Raw genomic sequence first — 14,767 nt, forward strand, 5'->3', positions numbered from 1 at the left:
TTTGTGCTGATTTGTTTTTCAAATATGAGGTTATTTTAGACATTGGTGCATATTCCACAACTTCATTTGACATTTTTCTGTTGAAAGAATTCCAGTAAAAAGTAAAACGTTTAGCAGCTATTAGCATGTACAAAACTAATTTGGTATACTATATAAACACATAAAACCTAGTAATATGTAATAGGAAAATGTAAGACTGAGAAGACATTCAATTTTTAGAAAAGTATTTCAGTTTTTAAACTTTGGTTCATTGTGTTATAAATTATTTTCTAAAATTTCTGGGCTTTACTCTGTAGTCATTAAACATGGAGGGGTAATTTGAACTGATTGTTATCTTTCCTAGTTTTATAAAATGAATTCTCAATTTTAGCAATGAATAATGAAGTGATATAATTTTAATCCTTATGGTTTTAAAAGTTTTTATTGGTTTTTATGTTGTTTTAATTCTTGATTCGAAGCTGCCCAGAGTTTGGTATAGGATAGGCAGCTATAAAAATGTTTTAAATAAGTAAATTCAATAATAAATACATGGTCTGTATCATTTTATGCCAGTTTTCTTCTTCTTTACTTTCTGTATTAAATTTATATGTGGCTCATTTGCTGTCTGAGGGAATAGGATCTAAATATAATATTAAATGTACAGTAAATGTATACATTTTTTCTATAGAAATTTACATTGTTGCTTATGGATTGTTCTATCTGAATTCTGTATACATTTAATCATATAATCTTTAACGTGTAGTTTCTGAGACATTTTTACAGGCAATTTATAAATGAGGCTCAGGAAGTATTTGAGCTTTATGTTATAAAGTTTTCATTTTCTTAACAAGAATTAGGCTTTGGAAAAATATTTGTTTTATGATTAATAGGCATTGGCTTTGTCATTGGCTGGAAAAGTGAAAAAAAAGACAAGATAGCAGATGTATTAAAATGTGAGCCACACTCCTTTCATATGTGCATCAGTATCATACACATACATAGAAGGGCTGGGACTTGCATTGTGACATAAGCTACCAATGTGCCTTTTTTTTTTTAACAGACAGTCCCCATAATTATAGTATAAAATTATGTAAAACAAAATAATTCCCCTGAAAATGGATTAAGAGATGTGAAAATGCTAGATATAATGCTATTTTTTCATGCAGTTGTGTTGTTAACTTGAATTTTATTATATCAGACTGGATTAGACAAGGAAAAAAACTTTTAAGAAATTATCTTGGTTCACAATTCAATTTACAAAGCATGAATTTCCTGGGAAATGAAATACTTATGAGAGAGTTATCAAATGAAAACAATGAAAGAAGATACTAATATAAAGAAAATATGAAGAAGATATTCTCTGTGTCATTTGGTATTTGATTCACTACTAACAAATCAAACTCTGGTTTTGTAAAAAAAATAAAAATCAATTTAAATGTACAAAATTGGAATAGAGGAAGAAAGGGAGGGAGGGAGCGAGGAAGGAAGGAAAGAAGGAAGGAAGGAAGAAAGGAAGGAAGGAAGGAAGGGACACATAAGAAAAACCCTACTGAGACACTATTTGCAGAAAGAAGTCTACCTTGGTTTGTTTGTCTGTCTAGCTCTCCTATCTAAAACACATAACTCTATATATACTATTTACATATTTCAATAGGAATTTTAATATAAATTAATATAGTATTAAATACCTATCTGTGTATATGTACACACATAGGTATTCAATACTATATATTAAAATATGTATCTTAAAAACACAGATTTGACATCAGGACTTGAAACATAGTGAAAGTAATATCACAGCACATCAACTTCATACGATACTCTATTGCAGATACCAAAATGACTGTTTTGAAAACATGAGACTTTAACAGCATTGTTGACCAAGAAATTGTTTAACTTGTATATATTATAAGATGTCAAATTTATTCCAATTCAAATCCTATATTACTCTAGCCACACTATACATCTGATGAAATAAGATTTAGCTCATGCAAGGCTATGCCTTTTAATAAATTTATTAATTGGAAATGTGGTATTAGACTTCTGATTTTTTTTTCTACCACAGACGAACATGATTCTCTTCCAATAGTGAAATATCTTTAAAAGTGCTGGATCAGAGAGTGTTGTACCCTAGCCAAATTGGTTGTTACAAAATGATTCCTTTTCCAATTTCTTCATGAGTTTTATGAGTTTGTTTGCTTTGGCATTGTTACTTTCTAGGAACATCCTGAAAAATAGGCCAATTATATCATATTCACCTTACAGTATTTCTGTCAATCTTTTCTCTTTGGTTTTCTTTCTTGTCTTCTTGCCAACAGTCAGTTCAGTTATGGAAATTAACACATAAGAAGGCCTGTCCTCTCTGAATTAATTCTGGAGTCCTTCTGCTCCTTATTTATTAAAACACATTTCCAGTATCTTTTCAGACTATAATTAATTATCTTATCAAGACTTTTGACATTTCTTCCCAATTTTCAAAACATGTATAACACTTTTGCACATTTATTCTAAATCTAAGAGCAAAAACAAGGCATTTGAACTAGGGTTAGCAGGGAATAAGCAAGTTCAGAAGAATGTCATCTAACCAGGCATGTAGGAGAAGAACATTGTTAATCTAAGACAGCAAAAAGGCAAAACGATCCTGGTAACAACTTTTTTCAACTAACAACTCTTATGGCACCAGACCAGATCTTTCTTTCTAGTTGCATGCATCAACATGTCAATAAAACAAATTGGAGCAAAAAAAATTAGATAAAATAGAAGCCTAGATATTGTCCACAGCTATTTGCTAAGCATTAAACTAGAAATGTCAATCTTTCTCTTATTTTGTGTATAAAGGAATAAGCAAAAAGTGTCCTGAGCTCTCCTACAGTTAGATCTATAGTCTACTTATTTCTATGTAAATAAAAAACCTCTGATCTATTCTATTCTATTCTATTCTATTCTATTCTATTCTATTCTATTCTATTCTATTCTATTCTATTCTATTCTATTCTATTCTTTGTTTCATGTTTAGCCAAATATGTGAGCAGAAGCTGACCTGTACTGCATAATTCTAAGTCCTGCATTGTAGATATGACATAAACCCTCCCCCAGGTATACATATTCCCAGGCCTTGAAATCATGAGGCTATATGGGTGAAGTCTGTTTCCCATCAGAAATTCACACTGCACAGTAATGTGATTATATCACGTGAAATGTTGGAATGGAATATACGAAACAGGCTTGTTGAGTGAAAGAGACAGTAAAATAATTGAACTATGGTACAATTGGCTCTGTAATTTTATTTCTGGACGTAAAGTATTGCAACAAGAATCAGTCTGGTATGGTGGTTAAAGCGTCAGGTTAGAAACTAGAAGACAGTGTGTTCTATTCCCACCATAGGCACAAAATCAGCTGGTTACCTTGAGCCAGTCACTGTCTCAATCCTAGGAAGGAAGAAATGGAAAAAGGAAATCTTGCCAAGAAAACTAGTTTAAGCAATTTTCTCTATGTCTCTCTCTCTCTTTCTTTCTCTCCTACACACACACACACACACACACACACACACACACACACACGAAGAGGGAGAGGGGGATGGAGGGAGAGAGAGAGAGAGAGAGGAAGAGAGAGGGAGGGAAAGGGAGAAGGAGGAAGAGAGAATTGTAAACCTTATTCAGCAAAGAAGCACTATTAGCCCAACCACAGACAAGATTTCTATGCTGTTTTTCTTCTCAGAAACAGATTTTAGCTCAGGAGGCTAAAAATAGAATCATATAATGATAGCTTTAATAAGACATTCATTGTTTAGATGCACCAATTTCCTATGTACAACAAAAAGATATTAGGGAAATTAAGAGACAAGACTATTTATGTAACCTAGTAATAAGTTGCAAAATTTGTTAAAGCTCAAATTAAGATTTTCTATTGGGCTTTGAAATAGGAATGGGAGCCAGAAAGCTATAAGCGTAATCCCAATTATCATGCTAGTCCAGTCAGTGCTACTTACACTTTGCAAATCATCTTTATGTATCATAAACCATGTATTATACTATTGAAGATTAGCAGAACATAAATAAATGAACCCAGATTATCTTCATCCTAACAGACTCACCACACTTCTTCTGGAACAAGACCTTCAGTATCAAGACCGCATACCACATGTCAAAGAGTACCCAGAAACTGTTATTCTTTTCTTTAAAAAAGAAAGTCATTCCATCCAATATACGTAACTAAACATCATTTCCCCAACATTGGGGCAGATAAACTACCAAACTGGTTATCATTTTGGAATTGTTTTTTGGTTGGTTGTTGTTGGGTTGGGTTAGTTTGCTCTTATTCAATCCATTACCATCTCCATATATCACTTTATCAGATATTCCCATTAGTCATTTAAATCTGCATAAGTCTCTCTCTCTCTGTGTGTGTCTGTCTGTGAAGATTTTTGATATATATGCAATCTGAACTTGGGAGGGTCTAGAGTCTAGACCATACATTGTGCAGATGTTCCTATACACCAGGGCTCTTCAAACTTGACAGCTTTAAGACTTGTGCACTTCAGCTCCCAGAATTCTTCCTCCAGTTATGTTAACTCAGGAATTCTGGGAGTTGAAGTCCACAAGTCTTAAACTTGCCAAGTTTGAAGACCCTTGCTATACACAATGCCAGTTATTTGATTGTGCCATTCAGTATACACTGTCCTTGTTTGTTTCTTAAACCCTGCCACTCTATGTTGGACTGTCTTTGAAGCCTCCCTCCAAAGTCTGCACCTTGAATTCTGTCTGGTGGTTGCTATGTATCTCTATGTTTCTGTGTGTATACCATTTGCCTGAACAGACAAACTCATTACCATCAGTTTATTTTCCTTGAACCAATGTATTACCATCACCAGATTCCACTAGATAATCCCTTTTCATCAGCCACTTACATTTTCATAAATACTCAGTTATTTTTAAAAGATGAAGACAATGTCTTCTCAAGAAGAGAAGGAAGAAAAACTGCCTTCTTTGTTTTAGATGATGTGTTCTGCATTGCAGAGGTGTTTCATTCTGTGAATAAGATGGAGTTAAGTTTTCCAAATGAGTGAAATAAGTAAATCTTGCTCAACAGGCTTATTCAAAGGTAAATTCATGTAAAACTAAAAACTTGTAGTGTAACTTCTACAGAAAGGAACCCCCAAGTTACTTACATTCAGAACAAGTACTCTTTTTTTAAAAAAAAAAAGTTACCATATTGAATTAGAATTCCCTTTTCAATTTCAGCTAGCAACTAATTAAAAGTTGCAAGATTGACCTGGATTCATTTTTATTTTTATTTATTTATTTATTTGATTTGCCAATTGTTTACAAGATAATAAGTATAAGTGTATACATAGTTGTGAATACATGAAATGGGTACATATAAGAAAAATAAAAGAAGAATAAGAGAAACAATAGGACAGGGACGGTAGGCACGTTGGTGCGCTTATGCACGCCCTCTACAGACCTCTTAGGAAAGGGGTGAGGTCAATAGTAGACAGTCTAAGGTTAAAGTTTTTGGGGTTTGGGGAAGAAACTACAGAGTCGGGTAGAGTATTCCAGACATTGACCACTCTATTGCTGAAGTCGTATTTCCTGCAATCAAGTTTGGTGCGGTTAACTTTGAGTTTGCATCTATTGTGTGCTCTTGTGTTGTTATGGTTGAAGCTGAAGTATTCATTGACAGGTAGGACATTGCAATGTATGATTTTATATACCATGCTTAAATCAGACTGAAGACGGCGTAATTCAAGGTTTTCTAGTTCTAGAATTTCAAGTCTGGTGGCATAAGGTATTCTACAACGAGTAGAGGAGTGGAGAACTCTTCTTGTGAAATATTTCTGGACTTTCTCAATTGTGCTAATATCAGATACGTAATGTGGGTTCCAGACTGATGAACTGTATTCGAGTATTGGTCTAGCAAATGTTTTGTATGCTCTGGTTAGTAGTGTCATATTACCAGAGAAAAAGCTACGTAGGATTAGGTTAACAACTCTTAATGCCTTTTTGGCTATGTAGTTGCAGTGGGCTCTAGCACTTAGATCATTAGAGGTGAGTATTCCAAGGTCCTTTACAGAGCTTGGGTCATCAACAAGATCTTGACTATTCAGCTTGTATTTTATTTTCTGATTTTTTTTGCCAATATGTAAGACAGAGCATTTATTTGTTGAGATTTGAAGTTGCCATTTGTTTGACCATTCTGATACATAGTCAAGATCTTTTTGTAGGGTAGCAGTATTGTCTGTGGTATTGAACAGCTTTACATCATCAGTGAAAAGAACGCAATTGCTCTTAATATGATCACAGAGGTCATTTATGTAGAGTATGAAGAGAGTTGGTCCTAGAACACTGCCTTGGGGGACACCACTATTGACAGGTACAGAATTTGATAGGACGCTCCCAATTTTGACCATTTGTTGTCTGTTTGCCAGGAATGCTTCTATCCAGTTATGCAGTTGTCCAGAGATACCATAGGATTTTATTTTTAGGAGTAGTTTGTCGTGTACCACTGAATCAAAGGCTTTACAGAAGTCTATGTAGATTGCAGTTTATGCCCAGTCCAGATAAGTTAGCTGTGTGAATGGAATGGGGACAAAGTAACATATTTGTATTCAATATTGATCCTGCTGAGGTTCATGGTCATTTTTTCTAGTTTAGATTTTGATTAATTCAGGGATCTCCAAACTTGGCAACTTTGAGACTGGTGGATTTCAACTCCCAGAATTCCCCAGCCAGACTAACTGAGGAATTCTGGGAATTGAAGTCCACAAGTCTTAAAGTTGCCAAGTTTGGAGACCTCTGGATTAAACCATACAATATCCTGCAATGGCAAGAGGATAAAGAATATCTTAATACTTCAGTGTTTGCCACTCAACATTCCCTAGAGCTGTCACATTTAGAAAAGTAGAAGAAAACAGCACTGGATACTTAACTGTTGTAGGAGGAGAGCCATGTTAGACTATAGTGAAAAAAACAACCAAAAGAGAGTCATAGCACTTTTTCCAACTAACAAATCTTATTAAAAACATAACTTTTCAGGAGTTGCAGCTCACTTTTTCAGATCAACCTGTCTTAGAGCAATTTATCTTGAGTGACATCTACTGGTGAAAAGTCAGCACTCAGCAAATCTTTGTCACTAGTTGCTTCTGGAAGATTACCATTTAACCGGCCTAGATTGCTTTCGTATGTTACTCAATCACCCTTATCAAAGTAGCAGTCAGAATCTAATATATCCCTGCTACCATATAATTTAAAACCAGGGGCTGAAAATTACTTTTATCTTAAAACAGCAAACAACAACCTGCGATCGTTTCTATGAAAACTCAGTGCCGTTTCCACAAGAACACTGCCTCAGTTTATTGCTTAAAAAGTCAAACCTGCCTCTCTTTTTTTTTCTGGCAATGTAGATAGAAAGAAAAACGTGGTTGCTGGGAATTCGGGAATCGCTTTTTTCGCGGACCTTGATTTCCTGCATCAGTGCCGAAGCAAGACCTTTGAGATCTCCTTGTCGCTATTACTCTTCGGAGATTTCAGTCTGCTTCTTGCCTAATTACTACCTCGTTCTCGATTTCACCTTCTTTCCTCTGAACGTCCTTTCAAAAACAGCACCAGACATCTTGGAGTACGTACTGGGAATGGGGTGAAGCGTTCGGCGGTAAGAAGGCTCGGCGAATGGAACTGTCCAGCGTCTCGAGGTGCTGAAAAAGTCTTGAGACGTTCGCTGGAGAACGAGCAGCATTAGGGCTGGCGGGCCAAATGCTAGGAAAGCTTGGTAGGGCGGCGCCACCTATCTACTAAATAGAAATCGAGCGGAGATTAACTCAGAACGACAAAGAAACACGAGGGTGGGAGGAGGCATCCAGGCGCATTCGTAAGAGCACGCCCAGCTCCTGTACCCTCTCCGTGCCTGCCGAGCTAATGGGATAAGATTCCCCTGGCAAGCGCCTCCCCCTTCCTGGGACCGCCCTCTCCTGCTTGGGCAGCTAGAGTAAGCGCCTTCAGCATCTGGATGGCAATGCTTCAGCCCATCTGCTGAACCGGTTCCCGTGAAGAAGATGGAATCGTATGGCAAGAGAGCTCGTTACCCAGAAGGTGAGGGAATGGGCGCACAAGGAGAAAAGGAGTGCATGTGGTCGACGCGGAGGGGGAGGGGGGCAAGTGGAGAGATTTATCTCCCCTCACTTTCTGTCTTTTCTTCTAAGTCTTCCTTGTCGGACTGTGGATGCTTTTAGAAACTGAAGCAAAATTAGGGATGCCAAGGAACAAGATTCTTTCCCTTCAATGTCTTCCTTTTCTTCTTCCACTTCTGTTTTATTTTTCCAATCTTCCTTACTAATACCAGATCAGCTCCCTCTGCCTAACTCCACATGCACACACACACACACTGCTTAAGTGAATGCTGAATCTCTGAGGGAGATGGCGCAGGAGGGGGGGAGCAGCGGAGTGCACCTAAATCACATGTAATGTATGTGTCTTAGTTTCTCAAAGTCATCCAGTCCTGCTGTAACCCTTACATTACTTTCTTGGAGTTTCTTTAACTCACAGGGCAAGGATACTCAAATTTCTAGATGTCTCAGATAAAATTTTGCAAAGACCAAAAGGAGGTGGAAAAAATGGAGTTTTCCTGGAAAAGAGAGATGTTGTTTTGTGAGGGGGGGGGATATATGTAGGGGGTGAAGAGAAGAATCAGCCACACTGGGTTCAAGAGATGTTTGCAGGGGAAAAAACATTTTGGTTTGTCTTGATATGTGGGAAGGCTCCAACAGGTAATTTAGATTTTCCTGTCCTTATTCCATTCTATCCCATCTGTGTCTAGGCTGGGTGTATAATAGTAAATATTTGATTTATTTATTTATTTCTGAAATTAAAGCACACAATCTCTTTCCAGAATCCTTGTTTTTCAAGCTGCCTTGTAGAGAAATATTTTAAAGCTGATTCCCTGCAAGAGGGGTGGGGGGAGTTAAAATGCTTGGCTAGAATTTCCAGATTAATTCAAAATATAATTCAATATATCCCCAAGGTGAGTAGTTGGCTGCCCGTCTCAATTAACCCAGCAGGTTGAACAAAACTAAATTAAGCAATTCAGTAGTAGCCTCCTTCTCTATTTTTCCTGTCCTGTTATTTCCTGCTTTTTTAAATCTCATGTGGAGAATTTAGAGATAGGAAAGAATGTTCAAATCTATTCCCTAATTTATTTTTTTCTATCATTCCTTGTATATGTATCTTGCCACACCCCCACTACAAATAATATGAGAACAATAATAATATTTTCCTTCAATATAATGTCTCAAGGAAGATAGGAAGTTACAAAATATGAAGTATAAATAAATAAATATATTGGGCTCGTTATAATCTGTGTGTAGTACTTAATTTGGAAAGATGAAAGTTGGCATATCTTTATTGTGTTACTTTAATCTGTGCTCACGCTGGGTACATCAGTTAAAGAAAGATAAATGGAAACTCTTGTAGGCAGTTGGATTATCATCTGGGAGGAGAAGAGGGCAATCTAATTGTAAGACAGTGCAAAAGATTCATCTGAACACAATTTGCATTTTAAATGAAATGATAATTGAACCTAGGTGTGATCTTTAAAAAAAGAATCCAGACCAAAAAGCTGCAGTCTAATGTATGTATTTATTATAAACCTAAAATTTACCTCATGAAACTCCCAGTCTTTTCTTTTTTAGATTATCATTGTCTGTTTAGAAATAAATTGTATTTATTGTAAAAATTGGGGTGAGGACTTACATATGCTTTTCAGGGACACCCAAATTTTGGATTATTGGCAGAAATTAATGAGAATCCATCATTTATTTCCTTTATTTGTTTCCTTTATAAAGTTCTCCAATGCACTATAGATCTAAGCAAAGACTGGATTTATATTCTCAGTGTAGAAATCAAATTATTAACAGCCCTAGCTTAAAGATGACTCATGTCTATTTAAGAATCAATGGAGTGGCCAAAAAATACAAATTATTTTGAAGAAAGCTTGAAATAAAGAAAAAGCTTTTGCTTAGTCTTGGTTTTTTTTTTTTTTTTAATGATGGCATGATACTTGTTACTGACAGAAAAAGAAAAGAAATGTTGTGACAGTTAGCTAATATTTTGTTTAAATCATATAGATACATTCCTCTACTCAAAAATATTATCAACAGACTACTAGATTTTTAAAAAAGATCCTTCTGTCAAATCATCTATTACTATCTTTGTAGGCACATATACAATTCAAATATGCCTATTTGTTGTTGCTTTTAAGTACTCAAGTGATGTTAATATGAGTCGTATCCAAACTGTAATAGCACCTTTCCTGTTGCATTTAATGGCTGGGGAAAAAAACTGTAGAATGTACTGCGTTCTTATTCTAGTTGATTTACAATATTCTATCATTGTCAGCATTATATATATATTTGCATATGTTGGAAGGAGAAGGATTTTTTTGTGATAATCTAATGCTATCAAAACATCTATCTAAAATAGTTATGTACCACTTGCTTGTTTGTTTACTATTGGTATCCTAGAGTGACATTTAGCTCAAATATATTGACAGCCAAATTATGTTAAATTGTGCAGTGAGGTGAACAACCTTATGAAACTTTGCCATCCATTGGTAAAGCAAAGTAATGTGTGCCAAAGTAGTTTTATGGACTCCCTGGATTCTGAATTGCTTCTAAATATGCATTGCTTGTACATCAGGAGGGTACCTTATAAGAGAGTTGAAACACTTTCTAAGATTTTTCCTTTATTAATAACATGAATTCATAACATATTTAATGATGCAACTGATCATGTTCAGCTTCTTTTATTGGTTTTAATAGTCCATTAATATTGTCTTCTGGTGAAAGATTTAATGCAATATATTGGTTTACAGGATTGTGCCATGTTTGTTTTGGGAGATTAGATGTCAGCCTCTAACCCTGTATTTTTTTAATAGGTATTCTTGACTAGAGAATCTCAAAAATCAGCCATTTAAATGCTTCAGTATTAACTGTGCTCATTCAATCATTCTTTTTTTTTTTTTAACATTCTTTTTTGACCTGGAGACTCTGCCAGCAAAACTGTAGAAACTTCTTGTTCATCCATCATCATTGATGACGGCCTCAACAGTGTGGATTTTTTAAAATAATCATGTTAAGATTAGATGTGCTGTGATGATTGATCAGGCCAATTTGGGCACGAATGTTCTTGCACATGTTGAACAGACATATATAGATACTGTAGTTGCTGTACTAGTGGCTTTGGTCTTATGAGGCTAGCACTTATGTTGTGCTTCAGTAGTGTGTTTGGCTTCATAAATTTGACTGCCTTTGTGGATGAGACTACAAAGTGGTTTTGTGCCAGCACTTCCCAGTGATAGTGTTTATATCAAGTGATGTCAGGGAGGCCATTATTATGCCTTTGTACTATTTCTTCTCATGCGAGCCTCTTCCTGTAGGAAGTTCCCCAAAAGGAGTTGCTTGGGTATGTGCTTGTTTGGTATACATATGACATGACCTTCCCTGCCCATTTGTACTTTCATCAGAAGTGTGTGGAGTGATGGTAGACATATTCTAATAAAACTATTAAAAAATTTGTCTTGTGGACTGATGCCTAAAATCCTGTGAAGACAAGTGATGTGGAAATGGGTAAACTGTTTTGCATGATTCGACACAGTGTTTCACAGGCACAAAGTCTGTCAGAAAAAAGGTACGCTGTAATGTCATAGTGGAAATGTTACAAGAATACTTGAATTGTTCTTATCTGCTACTCTTTACCGTTAGCCATCCTATGACTGATCAATATACTGGAACTTCAGTTAACAGATGAAATTATTTTAGGAATTACATTGAATTAAACTTTTGATGTGGTGGTATGTTTCTCTGTTCACAGCTGAATTTCAGTTGGTGCAGCCTGGTTTTTTTTAGAAAGTTTGTATCAGTGGAATTTCTTCTTTTAGGGATGAAATAGATTATTTGTTTCACTTTTTATATCTTGATGATATTCTTGGTTTAGTGAAGATATATTTGTAAAACTTCATAAGAATTTTCTGGAATTCATATTTTCCAAACTCTACTGTATGTTCAGCTCTCATTTTCAAATCTAGGATTATATTCTGGTAATAAGCTAAAAGCCCATATGCTATATTTCACTTTGCCTCTCATAGTAACTAATTTTTAATAAATTAGACAAACATTATCTATTAAGAAATTAATCTCAAAATTCTGTGGTTATTATCATTTTAGAATTTATCTTACACATTGTAAAATGTAAAAAAAGTGTTTCAGAGCATGTTTTACTCGTATTGCTCTTGAAAGAAGGGTAGAACTGGACAGCTGATGGTTAAAAACTGGAGCTCTTTTCATATTTTAATACATATGAGCTGTCATTTTATTACCTTAATTGTTAAAAGAAATACCAAATTATGCTTGTATGTGGAATCTTGCAAATAAATATGGGCATGAAATTGAGATTAATTCTAAAATTCTAACAAGTGGTTTAAATATTGATATGATCTTTTGTTTTAATACCTTGATTTTTAAGATATTAAATGAATTAATACATTATCTTTCACCTTTCACCTTTTTTGTTTTTATTCCTGATAATGAATAAAAGCCTTGAATTGTCTTTTTGTTTTCCCTTGCTAATTTGAAAATAAATGTGCTATCTTTTACTAGTAGTATATGGAAGCACACAAATTCTTTTTAACAATGTGATTTCAAGACTATTCCAATATTTCAATTTTCAAAATATTTATTGTATTAAAATAAACATATACATTTGTATGGTATATGGAATAGAGTTACCCCATGGTGAGATAGGCAGCAAGTAAATTTAACAAAATTAATAAATATCTTTAGATGAGATGGATGACACACAAATCTAATATCAATTATAAATAAATCATAGACTTGGCTTAGCTTTTCTTCACTAGTTTGCCATCCTGCATTTCAGCAGATTTTATTCCTAAAAAATGTATCATTGAATTGTTTAATTGCCAGATAATTGTTTTAAAGACAGTTTTTGCAGTGATTTAGCAAAAGTGATACTTTCGGTTCTTATTTAACATTTCAAAGATACATTGATGTCAGTTCCTTCACTGTCAAAATATACTTATAGAACTCTTTATACATGTAAGCTATCTGATGGTACAATGAAGTTCTGATGGACCAAATAATGAACCAAACTACATTTACATGCATAGGGAAAGAGACTATATATTGTTATGAAAACAAATAATCCAAATGTTTTGAAAAGTTAGGGGAGTAAACAAAATATTGAATATAGTAAACACATGTTATTAGGTATGATTTAATTTAAATTGTTAACTTGATTTGGGAAATGAAGTCAATTCAGTTTGAATAGCCAACGTTATCTATTTAACAGGTAAATTCAATATGTACAATATGTACAACTCCACTGAATTGTTGATTCAATTAACTGACATCAAAACTGATTTGATGTTCTGCATTAAATTTTAGTCAAATCTTCAAATTGAATATCTTTGCATCCCTAGAATATAACTACTGTAACAGCAAAATCATAAGCCCATTTTATATTAGGGAACCAAGACTCCCAAACATTGCAACAATTTGAAAAGCAGACATAGGGATTAAAAAAATGCCTAGAACTAAAATACTATAAAAACACTCAGGAATGTGCTGTGAAAATGTAACAATAAAAGTCTTATGCCATAAAGTATGCTCTCTCAGGAGGATATTCCATAAGTGAGTGGTGACTTTTCTTTCATAAAAATACACTATACATGAAAAAAAACCAATTGTTCTGCTAACATCAGGTTTGGTTGGGAACATGTAGGTCTTTTGATAGTAAGATCTGAAGTCCAGAAAGGTTTTAAAAGTAAGAAACCAAATTGGATCTGCAATTGAACTGAAGGCCAGTGGTGCTATCAAAATATTCCCCTGATTTCTACATACTTGATCTTACAGGGATATTATGTACTTACTGAAACTGCTGCAGTATTTTCAGAAATAGCCCCATTTGTAATAATATAATAATCCAAACAGGATTACCTGAGCATGGAATACTGAATGTTATATATTAAGTAACAAAACATCTATCATTTTGTTAGATAGGAGATGTGTAAAGAAGCTTTTGAAAACTGTTGATAGCTTTGAAATGTCAATTATATAATTGATAGACAGGTATCTGGGAATAACTGGGAACATCTCATTCAAACAGGTGAAGAAAAGCAATCCTGCCAGCCAAACATTAAGATTCAAGACTTCACTTCAATATATGGTTTCACTTCTTTAGCTTTATATTTCTATCCAATTTGTGTAATATGCTATTAAAATTGGCCATGCAACTGGTCAGATGTTAGTCAACAATTTAATAGCATTCCTTGCTGTTTGCTAGTGGCTCTGCCATTTTGCTAAAACTGTCAATTTTGTTGCCTTTCACAAAACTATTCATGTTATAAAATTTGTATTATTTATTTGTATATAATTAAGATTTCTAAGAATATCCAACTCAAGAGCAATCAGAGTGCCACCAAGACTTGCATGTATTTAAATAATTAAGCTTTCATGTCTTTAAATAATTAGATTATCTTATTGATTGCACATAATTTTACAGACCATAAATTGGAAATGTGACATCCAAATACATAGAATAAATAAACAGACTGTGCATATTTGAGTGTAAATGCAAAGGAAATGAAAGGTAAACTACAAAAAGAATATGACTGCAGTTTTAAAAGATGACTTCACATTTTAGCAAGGTTAAGATTCTATAGTTGGATATTGGCTATAGATTTTGCATTTTCTTAGTGGGTGTCTCAATAATGGGAATATTCT

At 34.4% G+C, this 14,767-nt stretch overlaps 1 protein-coding gene across 1 annotated transcript in view; it reads left to right on the forward strand.

The window, feature by feature from the left end:
• Nucleotides 1-7,870: 7,870 nt before the first annotated feature.
• KCND3 (potassium voltage-gated channel subfamily D member 3) overlaps nucleotides 7,871-14,767 on the forward strand; it is a 321,194-nt gene continuing 314,297 nt past the window's right edge. The window contains exon 1 of the mRNA XM_026675177.2: nucleotides 7,871-8,066. The gene's annotated coding sequence lies outside the window, so the exon portion shown is untranslated. The remainder of the gene's footprint in view (nucleotides 8,067-14,767) is intronic.

Source organism: Notechis scutatus, chromosome 3 (genome assembly GCF_049901735.1).
Source record: "Notechis scutatus isolate UNSWTSFEM ecotype Mainland chromosome 3, rNotScu1.2, whole genome shotgun sequence".
NCBI classification, from domain to species: domain Eukaryota; kingdom Metazoa; phylum Chordata; class Lepidosauria; order Squamata; family Elapidae; genus Notechis; species Notechis scutatus.